The sequence below is a fragment of the Lissotriton helveticus genome, chromosome 5_1 (assembly GCF_964261635.1).
Source record: "Lissotriton helveticus chromosome 5_1, aLisHel1.1, whole genome shotgun sequence".
In the NCBI taxonomy this organism is placed as follows: domain Eukaryota; kingdom Metazoa; phylum Chordata; class Amphibia; order Caudata; family Salamandridae; genus Lissotriton; species Lissotriton helveticus.
This window is the reverse complement of record NC_136065.1, coordinates 1,374,775,896-1,374,791,389: the sequence shown is the minus strand read 5'-3', so window position 1 is coordinate 1,374,791,389 and position 15,494 is coordinate 1,374,775,896. Positions and strand designations below refer to the sequence as shown.

Genomic DNA, 15,494 nt, shown 5'->3' with positions numbered 1-15,494 from the left:
GATGCCAGCGCACCAGAAGAAGGGGGGAACACCGTTTATACCTCTCCCTTTCTCTCATAATGGTTCTTGTCGTGCCTGGTATACTCTTCTATTTGCCACAAGAAAGCCTGCTGTTGGAAGATTACTTTTTAGACTAAACAAAGAATGTCACCAGAATAAAGAAGGCTATCCACAAGCCAATGGAACTATATGGGAGTGGGAAGAATATCGACCAGACAATGAGTCTACTCCCTACATTTTTACGAACACTAGAGACACTGTTGAAAGTGAAAAATTTGTGATCTCAGTTGCACAAGCACAAGCGGACTTATGCGTACAAAGTGTTGGGAACATCCCTGTAGGTGTTAGTGATTGTATTAAAGTCTTAAATATAGATGATCTGAATAATAGCACATTTTTAGCATCCCATAATACATATTTTGTATGCGATAATAGAGGATATTATCGATTACCAGCTGGCTGGTCAGGAGTATGCTATGTATCGTTTTTATTACCACCAGTGTTTTTAGCACCTGCCACTTATCATAAAGACTTGAAATTGTTGAATAATGCCACTGTGAATAGATACAAACGTACTTTATCTATCGATGATGTGGACCAGACCGACACTAGTTTGCAGCAATATGTAGATTTTAACCTAGGGTTATTCTTTTTTGTTGGAGCTGCCCTAAACAGTAGAAAGATAAGAAGATTAACTAGAGTTGTAGAGGCAGTGACCAACCAAACTGCTGCAGCACTAGGAAACGTAACTGAAGAGTTGCAAATTACTAGAATTGTTGCCCTGCAAAACAGAATGGTGTTAGATATCATATTAGCAGAAAAAGGAGGAGCTTGTAGACTTATTGGAAGTAGCTGTTGTGTCTTCATCCCAGACAACTCGCCCTCTGTTTATAATGCCATAAATAAACTGCATAAAATAGCTGCTGACATACATGTTGATAATGGTACATGGACCTTCTCTAGTTGGTTTTGGACCTTATTTACTACATGGGGTTGGAAGATCCTCACTGGCCTTTGTATAATAGTAGTAATTCTTTTTACTTGCTGTATGTGTATTCAATGTGGTCCTATGATATGTTCCCTTTGCATTACCTCTTGTATACCCAATAAGAAAGCTGTTTCCGAAGCTGCTTATCAAAAGAGTCTAACTAAAGAGATTTCTAACATTATGAGCATTGACATTCAAGATGAGTTTGATGACTACCCTATGAAATGGAATGGCTTCAGCTAACGCTGAAAGGGTCGTCTGTTGTAAATAAAACAACGGTATTATTAAGCATTAGCTGAAGCCATAATGCATCAGTCCAAATATCTAGTATAGGGATTCCATTTTGTATTTCGAGTCCGCCATTTTTCATGTCCTACATTGCCATGTGCTCAATGTTCTGATTGTCCTACCTCTCTGCCAGTTACACTGTGGATTCTACCTAGCAACAGTTATTATTAGTCCTTCTTGAGAGTGTAGCGCATGCTCAGCAGAAGTAACAGTTGTTCCTTATTAGCATAGCCCTCCCATGTTCTAGAAATACTATTAGCTCCACCCACTGATATATTTGGAAATGTCCTTACGTGGTTGTAACCTCTGTCTAAGCTGTAAGCTGAACCCCTTCCACTGTGTATAAAAGGGGCCATGTGCTTGTATTCAGTGTGCTACTCTGTACAATACTGTAGAAGTGTTGTGGAGGTTGTATCACCACCTTTAAAGGTTTATTAAACTATGTTTTTGTATTTCCAGTTTCCTTGCCAACTTCATTTGTAAGTCTAAGGACTTTGTACACAGAAGGGCGAACCCTTTCGGTACCTTTGGGCCTTGCTGAGGCCTGAACTCATCACTGGTAGGAATTTATGGATGCCAGAGGAATTAAGAACACCAGTTGCTTCTGGGAGCTAGTGCAGTGGGGATCAGAAGGGACCCTAAAACAGCTGGAAAACATAATCATGCCTGTTAACTGGTTTAACCATTTTTCTACACTATGCAGTCTCCCTAGCCGGAGTAACCCTAGTGCTGTGGGTCATGCACCGGGGAAGTAAGGACGCCAGAACAAAAATTGTTGGGTGGAGGAGACTCGAAGCATTCCAGTATTAATGATGTCTGAAGTCAAAATAAGAAATTTTCCAAGAGTGAAGTACTATCAGCAATCCTGAGCTAGTAACAAAACAAGGCACCAGGTCCTGATCGGATTCCTGCAGATAGGTATGAATGGGAGATTATCTCCTGGGCGCCTATCCTTACTGCAGTGTACAATGTGATTTGGCTCCAGAAAAAGCTCCCAGCATCCTGGAAATCTGCAATAATTGTTCCCCTACACAAGAACGATTCCTGAGATGACCCCTCTAATTTTCGTCCAATTTCACTGCTTGATGCAACAGGGAAAATAAACGTCGAGCTTTTGCATAATTTGCATACCCATCTGATGACTGACTAAGCCAAAATGGGATTATTAATGCCACACAAGAAGGCTTCCAGAGGGGGAAAGGAACAATCAACAAGGCAATGCGATTATTTAATTTCTGCCTGAAATACACCAGTGTTAAAAAGTCACAGCAGCATCTGACTTTTATTGCCGTAAAAAGGTCTTTGACACTGTAAACTGCAAGTTACTCCGGCAAACTTTATTAGCTCTGGGCTGTTCAACAAAACGAGTGTCAGCTATTAAGCAGGGAGACGAGTTGGCCTAACGACTAGGGTGGTCGACCTCGAATCGGGGGAACTGGGTTCAAGTCTCCGCAATGACGCTGAACATCCAGTGATTCTGGGTAAATCACTAGGGGCCAGATGTAGGTCGCCAAGTAACGGCCGATTTCAGCCGTTACCGACCGGTAATTGGTTTTCGAGATGTAGGGGCCAATATTTTACAGATTCGGTAAATTTACCGAATCGGTAAATTTACCGAATCGGTAATTTTACCGATTCCGTAAAACCCAGATGTAGGTAGCACTGTTTACAGTGCTACAGGCCTTCAGAATTCGGTATTTTACCACCCAATCCAATTTGGTGGTAAAATACCGAATTCAGGTGTGCATGCACATCTGTGCATGCACACCTGTGCCATGTGACACACAGACATGCCCTTAGGGCATGTCTGTGTGCCACATGGCACACATGCCTGTATTTGGGGTGCTAGAGGGTGTCAAAGTGACACCCCCTGCACCCTTGCTGAAATCGGTATTTACCGAATCTGTAAATACCGATTCGGTAATGGCCATTGATTCCTATGGGCTTCAATGCCCATAGGAATCAATGGGCATTACCGAATCGGTATTTACAGAATCGGTAAATACCGAATCTTAACGATTCAGTATTTACCGAATCTGCAATACCTACATCTCCCCCCCTCTATTTTACCACTTCTTAAATACCGAATCGGTATGATTCGGTATTTAAGAAGTGGTAAAATAAAATTACCTACATCTGGCCCTTAGGGTCATATGTAGGAGAGGCAATACCGGTCGGTAACGGGGAAATTCGGTAAATTTCACCGTTACCGACCGGTATTTAGGGATATGAGATGTAGGAGGCAGGTTTCAGGTAAAGGATTCGGTAATTTACCGAATCGGTAAATTACCGAATTCATAAAATACCGATTCGGTAAATTACCGAATCCTGAAACCTATGTAGGAGGCACTCAAGTGAGTGCATTTTTGCATTCAGGATTCGTTATTTACCACCAACTATAAGTTGGTGGTAAATAACGAATACCTTTAAAAAAGCATTTTTTTGCTTTTTTGTCAGTGCCATGTGGCAGACATACATGCCCTTAGGGCATGTTTGTGTGCCACATGTGCACACAAGCACGATTCAGGGATGCAACAGGGTGTTAATGTGACACCCTGACACCCTTGGATATGTTCCCCCTATTACCGATTCGGTATTTAACAAATCAGTAATAGTGAATGGCTTCCCATGAATGGGAATTACCGAATATTACCGATTCAGTAAATTTTACCGAATTATTACCTACATACTAGTTACCGATTTTCAAATACCGAATCGGTAAAATTCGGTATTTAAAAATCGGTAAATAGTAATTACCTACATATGGCCCACAATCTCCACATGTCTAAAAAAAAAATATATATATATGTATATATATATATATATATTCACTGAAAAAACCATAGGTTATAGACCATATATAGTTAGGAATTAGCATTTAAAAAACCTTATTTTACTCACACAAAACCATTGAAATTCCATATATAGTTAGTTGCACTAACTATATATCGCGCACCCCCAATCCACTGCTGATCATGTCACATATTACATCATTCATGACATGGTCAGTGACATCACTGATGACATCACTGATGACATCTCAAATGACATCACTGATGACATCACTGATGACAACATCCAGTGACTGTATTTTTCTGTAAAGTTAAAATATGTCTTGAGTGGATGTATAAGTGTCTGGATGAAGGATTTAGTAGGTGCATGACTGACTGTATGAGTGAGTGATTAAATGTGTCTCACTGAATGCATGGGTTAGTGACTAAACTGTCTTAATTTGTGCATCATTATGTCTGTTGTTCTGTAAACTGCTGCATGTGTTGATCATTAGCTATACGAGAGGCTATATGTGTTATTAATTGGTTGCCCAAGTATTTCTATGGGAGATTGAGTTTGTGTGGGGGTGGCTGGAAGGTGTGAGACTCTATGCATAGATGTGTGAGCAGTTTATTCACTAGGTGTATGAGTTCAAGAGTGCATGTGGAAACAGCTACATGGGCAGTTGACTGTGTGCATGAGTGTATTGATGAGTGAATGGATATCTCAATGCTACATGTCATAGTAAGTACATATGTAAAACACAGTACATGTGAGAGTTGGCATATATAAATAACTGTGCATGAGAGCCACTGAATGAGTGAGTGGTTGTATCGATCATTGTGAACTTGTATCAGGGATTGTATAAGAGAGTAAATATGTGTTAGTATATGTTTCAATAAGTAAGGTGTGTTTAACTGTATAGTTGAAGAAATGGAGGTGAGATTGTTTCTTTGCATGACTGACTGGGTGTGTGAGTAACTCCATGGATGAGTGGCAGTGTGTGAGTGTCTGTATACACTGAGTGTATCTAAGGTTATATTAGAGTCTGAAGAGGTTTATCGTATTAGCACAAGAATGATGTCAAATGAGATGTCATCAGTGATGTCATCAGTGATGTCATTTGAGATGTCATCAGTGATGTCATCAGTGATGTCACTGACCATGTCATGAATGATGTAATATGTGACATGATCAGCAGTGGATTGCGGGTGCGCGATATATAGTTAGTGCAACTAACTATATATGGAATTTCAATGGTTTTGTGTGAGTAAAATAAGGTTTTTTAAATGCTAATTCCTAACTATATATGGTCTATAACCTATGGTTTTTTCAGTGAATTTTCAAGGTTTTGTAAATGCTAATTCCTAACTATATATGGTCTATAACCTATGGTTTTTTCAGTGAATTTTCAAGGTTTTGTAAATGCTAATTCCTAACTATATATGGTCCATAACCTATGGTTTTTTTCTGTGAATTTCATTGGTTTTTTAACAGCTAATATCTGTAGCTGTAAAATGTATTCTTCTTTAAATCCAAAAATATATTTTATATGTTTATGAATAATTTTTTTTTAAAATATTTTTTTTTCTTCGTTCCCGCTTCGCAAATCGGGAAGCTTCCCGTTAGCTGACCTTGATGCCGCGAAATAGACCGCGAGCCGGTAAACGTTTCTTTACCGCAAGTGCCGCGTTACAAAACAACATCGTGACGCCTCCCGTCCGCATGACGTTTCACGTTGTCGCGTGATACGTCATATGACGTACTACGTTAGCGAACTGGTACGCGAAGCGAGTCGCAAAGCGCAGGTTTCTGGAAGCAAACCGGGAGGCCCTGCAAAGCGCTTAACGTAAACACAGCAAGTCATGTGACTTGGTAATAACACTTTTCATTGGTTCATTTCACTTTTGGTTTCCTAATGATGTAAGACTAGGTCATATAATCTAAAATGAACACTTTTGATTGGTTGAGAACTCTTGTTTTTCCCAAATGATGAAAATCCCTCCTTCTTTCCTCACTCTGACTTTCATCATTGTGAGAGAAAGACCCTTTGTGATCACTGAGCAATGGCTTCTTTAGTAGCTTCAGCTGGTGCTTCCCCACCACCTCCACCACATCCAAGGAAGAGTGGACCACCTGCTCAAGTTATAATTCAACAAGAAGAAGAAGAAGAGGAACAGGAGGACGAGCACGAAGAGAGGCAGTTTTTGCCTGAGCAGCCCAGGACGTCTCACCGGAAAGAAAACTTCATTTGGCAATTTTTTAAAATTCCCAAAGGTCAGAAAAAAGTAAATGCAAGATACGTAACTTGCCTTATATGTCAAGATAGACTGTCCAGAGGGACCGACAAAAAATACAGTTTCGGAAACTACACAATGCATCGCCATATGACTAGGTGGCATCCTAACAACTACAGTGCTGCACAGTTTCGGAACGACCTAGATAATCTCCCTATTATGGCCAGAAGATCTGTTGTACCGGAAGTAACGGGACCAGAGGGCAGGGAGATGGTGCCAAATATACAAATGAGATTTGGTGAAGTAAAACACACCTGCGTATTTTGCGATGGATTCATTTCCTACGGAGAAAGAAGCATCACTCTGATCAACAGAGCTATTGACTATCATATGCAAGTTTGTCCGAAACGCCCAAAATAATAAATACTTCTTTTTTTTGTTTTGTTGCTCCTGTTGAGCCCTTTACAATGAATCGTTTTCATTGCCCCCTCCAAGAAAAACCCAAAAAAATATAAAACTGTTCCGAAAAATTCAAAAACAGTAAACAAATGTTCAGAAAAATAAAAAAAAAAGTTCTTTTCAGAACTACCTCCCCGTTATTAAAAAATTGGTACAATATTTGGAACTGTGCCAACCTCTATTTCTCTTAGTTCGCTTCCTAGTTCGCTCGCCGGTACGCGAACTGGAAGCGAACCAAAAACAGTAAGTATAAGGGAGGGAAACACACACTTATGTTAAAATAAAGACAGCTATAGGGGAGTAAACTAGAGATACTATTACCCGTAATCCACTGCTGATGATGTCACATATTACATCATTCATGACATGCTCAGTGACATCATCAGCAGAGGATTGCGGGTTTTTTGACAACATGCCTTATCCACGGTTTAATAACGCTGCCTTTTGCTTTATATAAGTTTTCAAATTGTATGAAATATATACCAATAGGTCGTTATGAACCTTTAGGTAGTGCTTTTCTTCATGAGGTCTGGTCGCTTCCATACACATACAGATGTTTCAAAGATGATCAAGAAGTTTATCTGAATGGAGAGGAATGCACTGAGACGCCAGATCATTCACTAATGTGTAGGCACATACAGTTACACGGTTCATGCAACAAACACCGACCAAATATGGCTTGCGTGTTGCAAGGCACGCCAGTTCCTGCTATCATCCCCACGTTCAAGTTGTTGGAAAATGGTAGTTATTTGATGCTCAATAATGAAGATTGTTCTGAGTTAATTAAAAGTATTCCTTTTATCGTAACAGTAAGTGAACGGGTTATTTGCTGCAGAAATGTTCTATTTCCTCCCACACATGAACATAGGGAGTTTTCAATCTGGCCACAAATACCAACCTTGGGACACGTTTCAACGGCATGGCAAGAATAAGAGCTCTTTTGTCTCAGAGAGAGGTGGCCTTGAGTTCGGCCCGTGAAACTTTCGTACTTCACATAGCGAACACCCGTACAGAGGTGCACACCCTTTTCAATTAAGATTTGCCTTTCAATTTCAGCAACATGTTTCCGACTATCTTTAACGCATCCTCCACAAAGTCCCTGACACACTTTTTTAAAGTTGTTACCAGTGGTCTCGTGACTTCATTTGAGAAAATCTTTGGAGTCATCCCTGCTTCCTTTCATTGTATTTTCTGCACTCTGGTTCGTGGATTGGCATTTTTACTTGCATTACCAGCGGACGCTCTTGTGCTTTTTTAAATTTTTAAATATGGATGTCCCTCCTATGCAACCTCCGACCCTGCAGCTGCTGACACTGTTCCGCAATCGCATGCTAGAATATTATGGCACAATGCCGTTGGCGATATTAAGCACGGCATATGGATTATCTTTTCGGTTCTCCTACTTCACCTGTGTCCAGCCTGTATTTCACTGCCTGACCTGTGATTTCGATTGGGCCATTGATTTGTGTCTCTGCGGACCGGTTTCTCCTGACGTCGACTTTAATCAGCTGATGACTCCTATCATTACTCACGAGTTGGTTTGTCCTGGCGAAAGGATTATGGCTGTGGCATTGATGCATGGACTACTTGGTCCCTGGAATTTACTGGCGGCAGCACAGTCTTTCTTGGAAGAGAGCTTTCTTGAAAACCCACCGAGCTGTCCTCTGATGGTGATAGAGGATCCGGTGCTGGGAGAGCACGTATGTTCTTTTCCGCTTTTAAATTGGATGGCTGAACTGTTTTCGGATGAAGACGGTGACTTCCTATTGGAGGCTGTTGCAGCTTATTTTGCATACACAGTTATGTCATAGACCTTTTTCATGTTTGATATGCTGAGTACTAGCATTTCATTGACAATTCATTGACTTATTTGTCAAGTTTTTATTATTTACCTTGCCTATTGGCTTAAGACTCGATAAAGTACTTGGCTGTTTTATTTTTCTTTAGCATTAAATTTTCCTAGTTTTTAATGCTTTACCTTGCGGACCGTCCACATATAAACTTGCAATCTGCTCTCATGAGATGGCACTTCTATTATCTTATTCAGTTCGTTTCCGGATCATGAGGAGGTGTCATCTAGGTCCTGGATATCTTTACACCGTGTTAAGTTAGCATGGGCTCATTACCGGTTTAAACGCCATTTTTCCTTTTTTGCAACTTCTGCACACGACACTTAGTTGTTGCTTTAGCTTTCCACCTAGTAGTTCATCGTGGTTTACATGAGAATAATATGTTATTGGTCTACTATCTGCTTTACTTGTTAAACTATATCTGTACAGCGAGTGCTAAAGTTTCAAGAACAACACGATACAGAATTGTTATGAGGTCTGATCTCCACGACTTCATACTCATAACATAAGTGCAACTTCTGCCAATTCTGGGCATGAGGCGGGTTTTATATTGCTTTGCCGAACACACATACACAACAGTTGATGCGGTTCACATGAAGAGAGAGCTGGTGTATGGTGATGTGATTCCTTCAAATCTAAGACACTAAAGTATGGGCACGCCCTAAACCAACACAAAGAGACCTTCTTAGCAAATAATATAATATGTGTATTAGGGAGGGTGAGATATAAGCAGCCACGGGCCGTGGAGGGAGTTACGATGGGGCAGGGAGGCGGGGAGGGGGAGAAGCAGGGTGGAGCCCTCTCTACCTTGCCCCTCCCCCTCCCCGCCTCCCTGCCCCACCGTAACTCCCTCCACGGCCCGCGGCTGCTTATAAGTGTTGCTAACTCTTATTCATTTACAGCATGTTAACATACTGTCACCATTCGCTTTTTATGTACTAGTAACTATGCTGGTAATTTTGCTACTGATAATATGTGTACTTGTATTCTCCACCCTGCTTCTCCCCCTCCCCGCCTCCCTGCCTCACCGTAACTCCCTCCACGGCCCGCGGCTGCTTATAAGTGTTGCTAACTCTTATTCATTTACAGCATGTTAACATACTATCACCATTCACTTTTTATGTACTAGTAACTATGCTGGTAATTTTGCTACTGATAATATGTGTACTTTTATTATCTAAGGTACTACGCCTGAGAAGACGGCATTAGTAAATAAACATTTCAAATACACATCTGTTCTTCTTAACTCCATGTTCTGGTTTCTAAGAAATCTATAACGACCGACTGTTCATGAGTTCCACGTATCCTGAGGTACTATAAGTTCATATTCTGGATTGTCTAAACATTGAGAGTTTGTTATATCCAATGTGACACTGTACCTAGCTTGCTAAGGAGTTTTTGATTACTAACGTGAGTTTTGGGACACCCTAATTCGCCGAGGTTCCAATCCTCTGTCCACAGTTCTGTGTGACAACAGAAACCCTGCGACAGGGGCACCCCCGACCCTTGCTGGAGCTTCATCACACTTGCGATACAACTCCAGCAATGCATTCGCCGAGGTTCCAATCCTCTGTCCACAGTTCTGTGTGAGAACAGAAACCCTGCGACAGGGGCACCCCCGACCCTTGCTGGAGCTTCATCACACTTGCGATACAACTCCAGCAATGCGCCACCTTTACGGCACAGATACATCACGCATCTGTGCTGTTTTTGCCCCATGATGCGCCGCATTGTAAATGCAGCACACCATAGGTGACGGAACAGCGGCACAGAATGACTAACACATCCCTGGTGATGCGCCAGTCATCATAAATGTATCCATATGCTTCTTATCTTGTTAGAGATGAACCGCCATATATATCATCAAAGTTTTTTGCATTTCCTAAATAGCGAACTTTAAGGAATAAATAGCGATTCTTTACCATTCCTAGTTTGCGATGAGCTATTTGCTAATTAGCCGAATGTAGCCCAATGAAGCCCAATGTAGCCCAATGTAGCCCAAAGATGGCCGCCAGACACACAAAAAAACAAATGTAGCCCAAATATCAGCCAGATGTAGCCCAACTATAGCCCAGTGACAGAATGACCAATCAGCTTCGCAAACCTCCGTTACGCGAAGCGGAGCGCTGTTACAGATATATATCTTTTTTTGAACGTTAATTTCTCAAAATCCACTGGAGCACATATATTGAGACCTAGCAAAGGCACATCGGGCTACCAGTCCCTAATATTTTGCCAAGTTTCGTGCAAATCCATTCAGCCGTTCAATTATTATTATTATTATTTTTTTTTGCCCCGCGGGGCCCTTTTAAAACCTCCACATCAAACCTAGGGGGTCAGCGAGGATCTACTATGCCCCCTTATAGTTATTTCCCCCTTTGTTTTGACCTCCTCTTGTCTCTCGATCCTACCGAGAGACAAGATGGCGGCCGCTACGGACTGTTTGGAATGTTGACAGACGCCGGAGAACCAATCAGCTTCGCTTCACAAAGCTCCGTTGCGCGAAAAGTCCGCGAACCAGAGCGCTGCCCGGTCCGCTGTTACAGATATATATCTTTTTTTAAACGTTAATTTCTCAAAATCCACTGGAGCACATATATTGAGACCTACAAAAGGCACATCGGGCTACCAGTCCCTACAATTTTGCCAAGTTTCGTGCAAATCCATTCAGCCGTTCGGGCTAAAAGTGAGGCCAACCGCCCTATGGAAAACTCAATGTTAAAAACACGTTTTGGGACCCCCCTTTTTTCTCGGCCCCCACTGGACGAACCCCCCCCAAATTTTCAAGGGCTGCTCAGAAACAAAATGTGCCATTTTCCTGAAAATTTCAGCCAATTCCGTCCACAAACGCCAAAGTTATTAGACATAGAATTTTCAAAAAACCCATAGAGAAAAAATCCTAACTATATATACCTACTGGCGACCGCCAGTAGGTAATATATATATATATATATATATATGAAGAAAGCAGTCCAGGTTCCGAATAGATGTCGGAACCAACGGTCGGGACCTCAAAATACCTCGTACCCAGCAGTTAACACAGCCTCAAAGAAAGTAAATCCACCAGTATATATATATATATATATATAAAAGTGTCCTCCTGTAATGCAACTGGTGCTATGTAAAGCCCAAAACCGGCCTCCACCCTTCCGGCCCACCTGGAAAATGCCCGGTACCCAATACGGTCAGTCCGGCCCTGGACGCTGTACTCCTGTCTCGCAAAGAACTAGCCATGCACAAGCTCTGGTCGCATTTGAAGACTATTGCAACAATAAGGAACAGCAGATCAATAATGCTAAAACAAAATAAATGATTGTTAAAGGAAGTACTAAACTGGGGAACTCCTTCAAAATCTATGGAACATCCATGAATCCTGTTGACAACTATGATTACCTAGGAGTGAGATTCAACTCTAAGTTGCCCTTGCCCACTCAACTACTTAAGGGTGGGCATCACTGAGTTATTACGCTGGAGGGGTACTGGCTTTTGCCAAAAGTCAAGGGAGCACATTGATTGTCCAGCCCCGAAGCTTATAGAGCAAAATCTCTTGCGGCAGGCCTGTATGGGGCAGACCTATAGGGCTCTAAAAATGGGAAAGGGTTAACCAAGGTTCAGAACCACTTGCTACGTCTTCCTCTTTAGCGTGGTCCCGGGACTCCCATGGACGCACTAAGGCATGAGCTGGGTTTCAAATCTATCCATCTGCAGGAAGCAATTCGCCCAATCCTATATTGGGTGAGAATATGGACAAAACCTGAGCTGGAACCCTACCTGGATACTGTAAGAGAGGTCTGGATCCAAGTCAAACAAGTCATAATACCCTGGTATAGTCAAGTGGCCTTATCCTGCAAACTATAGGATGTGCTGACTGCAGGCTTGAACAGAAAAGAATGACGAAAGATTCTGGCAATATATGGCCCCTAAATTTGCTAGGATGGAAGTTAGAGCAGCTCGGGGCACTAACTCCATTTTCAGCCGCCGTTAATTGTCTGCATCATAAGATGGGGACACTTGAGTGACTTGAATACATTTCAATCCGGCCACTGGTAGCACACCTGAAGCGTTCGATTTACCTTGAAATGTTTTTCTGGCCAGTCCCGGCTGCTAAAGGAAATGTGGACCTGAAATAATGTACTTCCTGCCCGTCATAAAAATGTGTACTCATACGACTAAAGTGCTTAACATCTGCTCAAGGTCCAACCACTAGCACTTTCTTATTGGGAGGTCGAGTACAATATTATGTTGTCATAAGAGTTACCAACCTAAGGATGGACTAAAATTCATGCACTAGCACTTTCGCTTTAGCGGTAGGGCTACTGTGCGAAGCACTTAAACGTTGCCTCCATTTTTTTTTATGTTTAATTTTGCAACGCCTTATTTAAACATTGTCTGGCCTACTTGCAGTAAAGTTACACTATCAAGGCGGTGGCGAAACTCTCGCTACGAGGGAATCCTGGTAGGCGTAAAATCATTATTGCGACCAAATGACAGATGCATTTTGGGCTGGGCGCAGTAATTTAGTTGTACAAGAGCCAATGCTGTAAGGACTGCTTAATTGTCTAGGCACTAGCACATTATCAGTAGTAGGGCCATACGGAAGCGCTTTAATAATTCCTTATTTTAACTTGCCGACCATTCAAGCATCCGGTATGGTGCTCTAATTTTTATGTATTTGAATTCTGATGTTGTTCGGTTGTTACAAATCATCATGGCTCACTGTTATGATATGTTTTGGAATACGGAAGTAAGAATGTATATTGTATGGCCGGTCTATGGCAGGCTGACACAAATAAACGTGAACAACTATTGGCCACTGAGTACACACAGAATGGGGTATTTGGTCCACTAAAGGAAGGGGACACCCTGTCCATTCTTGTTTATCCGTGTGTCTAACACATGCCTCAGGGACACAGCTCCATTGGCACAGTCAACAGATGTAATAGACACAGTTCCTATTGGTTGGGAAGCTCCTAGAGCATGTTCCAGCATGGTCACAGAGGATATGCCTCTGACAGCAGAATCTGCCACACATGGAATGCAGCTGTTCAACAGGAATTCTACAGGCACTTGCAAGAGCACTGCATTTTGGGCAGAAGGGTGATTCGAACTCTCTTACTCATCACCAGTGAAGTGACCTAACAGAATCAGCCTATAAACTGAAGATTGTTTTTTCTGTAATATCTCATTTCAACTACGTACGGCTACAAGCTGAGCCATTCCTGACTGCCCCAGCAAACACAAATTCATCAGAACGTTCAATCCACAAACACCCTAAACACAATAGGCCTAGATTTTTACCTGGGGAAAAAAACTGAAAATGCCAGAATGCAGTAATTCTGGCTTTGGCTGAAGAGTTATTTGCTTGGCCAATGCTTGTTTCCTATAGTTTAGTATTAGTTAACTGATACAATAATGCAATATGTTAGGGCATCTTGGAAAGGTATACTAATGCTAAAGTATAACTAAAAGTAATTCTAAGGTGGCCCCTATATGTACACAACCATGCGGTCGTATAGATGGCAATCTTGTAATCGTTTTAGTATTGGTTTGTCAAAAATTATTATGTTGTGACCTCTCAATCATGCGCAGGCAGGTACATGCATGTGCATCTATGTGTGGCCATCTTGGAATGATTTTGGGTATAATATATCATTAAAAACGATTATAAAATGGTCACCAGTGTGTGAACACTCATGTGCACGCACAAGCCTACAATCTTGCAATGGTTTTTAATAAAGTATAACAAAAACCTTTTCAAGATGGCCGCCGCAGCCATCTTGAAATTATTTTAAAGGCCAAATATATGTGCGCATCATGGGTCTGGTAGCATGTCTGTCAACGTGCCAGGCCCTCCCAAAAGTAAAAATATATAAATATGTTTTTAAAGGGCACATTGGTCTATCCGTCTCTTGCACTGAAGGCGACTACAGATGTGTACATCAGTAAAAATACCATCACTCATAGGGAGAGCCCCCAGTCTCTGCAGTGAACTGACCTATTGTTCGATGCTATTGCTGTGATGGAAGGAAGCAGAACGTGAATGACAATTCAGACCAATAGATGAAGAGGGCTAACTGAAAGGCCCTTATATATGTATGTACATATACATATTTTGTAAGAATTTGAGTGAACAACAAAAGGTCTTGGCTAAATCCAGACCTAAACAGGGCTTGATGAATTACTCCTAACATGTAGTAGCCTGCGACATGAGCATCAACTACGAACAGAATTTTCAATGTGAAAATACAGCGAGATGGAAAACAATTATTTATTTTATTTTTATAGTTTTTTTTGTAGTGCAAACATGACCCTTGCAGGTATCAGAGCACTGTACAAATTTACAGAGAACAGGGCAATAATAAAAATTATATCAGAATTGAGAAAAGAAATACAGGATAGGGTAGTACCCAGAAAAGAGGGGCACGCTTTTACAATGTTCAGTGAGCAGAGGAGATAAACCAATAACAACAAATATATCATAGTCAGGAAAACTACAGGATCAGGCAGTATCGAGAAAAGCGAGGGTAATGTCAGGCCTGATTAATTGAAAACCCTAATGTAGCCAGTGAGAAGTAGTAATGAGTGTGATTAAAGAATCGGTATCTTAGGATCTAGGGAAGAAATGTGTTCATAAGGAGCACTTTGACTTCTTTCTTGAAGGATACAGTTGAGGGATTCATTCTGACTTCAGGAGGAAAAGTGTTCCAAATTCTCTGGGCAATCCCAGAGAAAGATCGGTTGTGAGTTTTATTGTTTCTTGTGGAATATCTGTGGTTTCAGAAGTAAGGTGTTGGAGCTTCTGGATGATCTACAGCCACCAGAAAGTTTGAGCTTCTGAGCGAGATACCTATGGGTTTTTATAGTGGAGGGTTTTATGTGTCATGCGGGTTATTATTAGCT

At 41.5% G+C, this 15,494-nt stretch overlaps 1 protein-coding gene across 1 annotated transcript in view; it reads right to left on the bottom strand.

Annotated features, from left to right (window-relative positions):
• Window positions 1-15,494, bottom strand: part of LOC144753631 (uncharacterized) — a 463,125-nt gene that overhangs the window by 205,338 nt on the left and 242,293 nt on the right. The gene's annotated exons all lie outside the window — the stretch shown is intronic.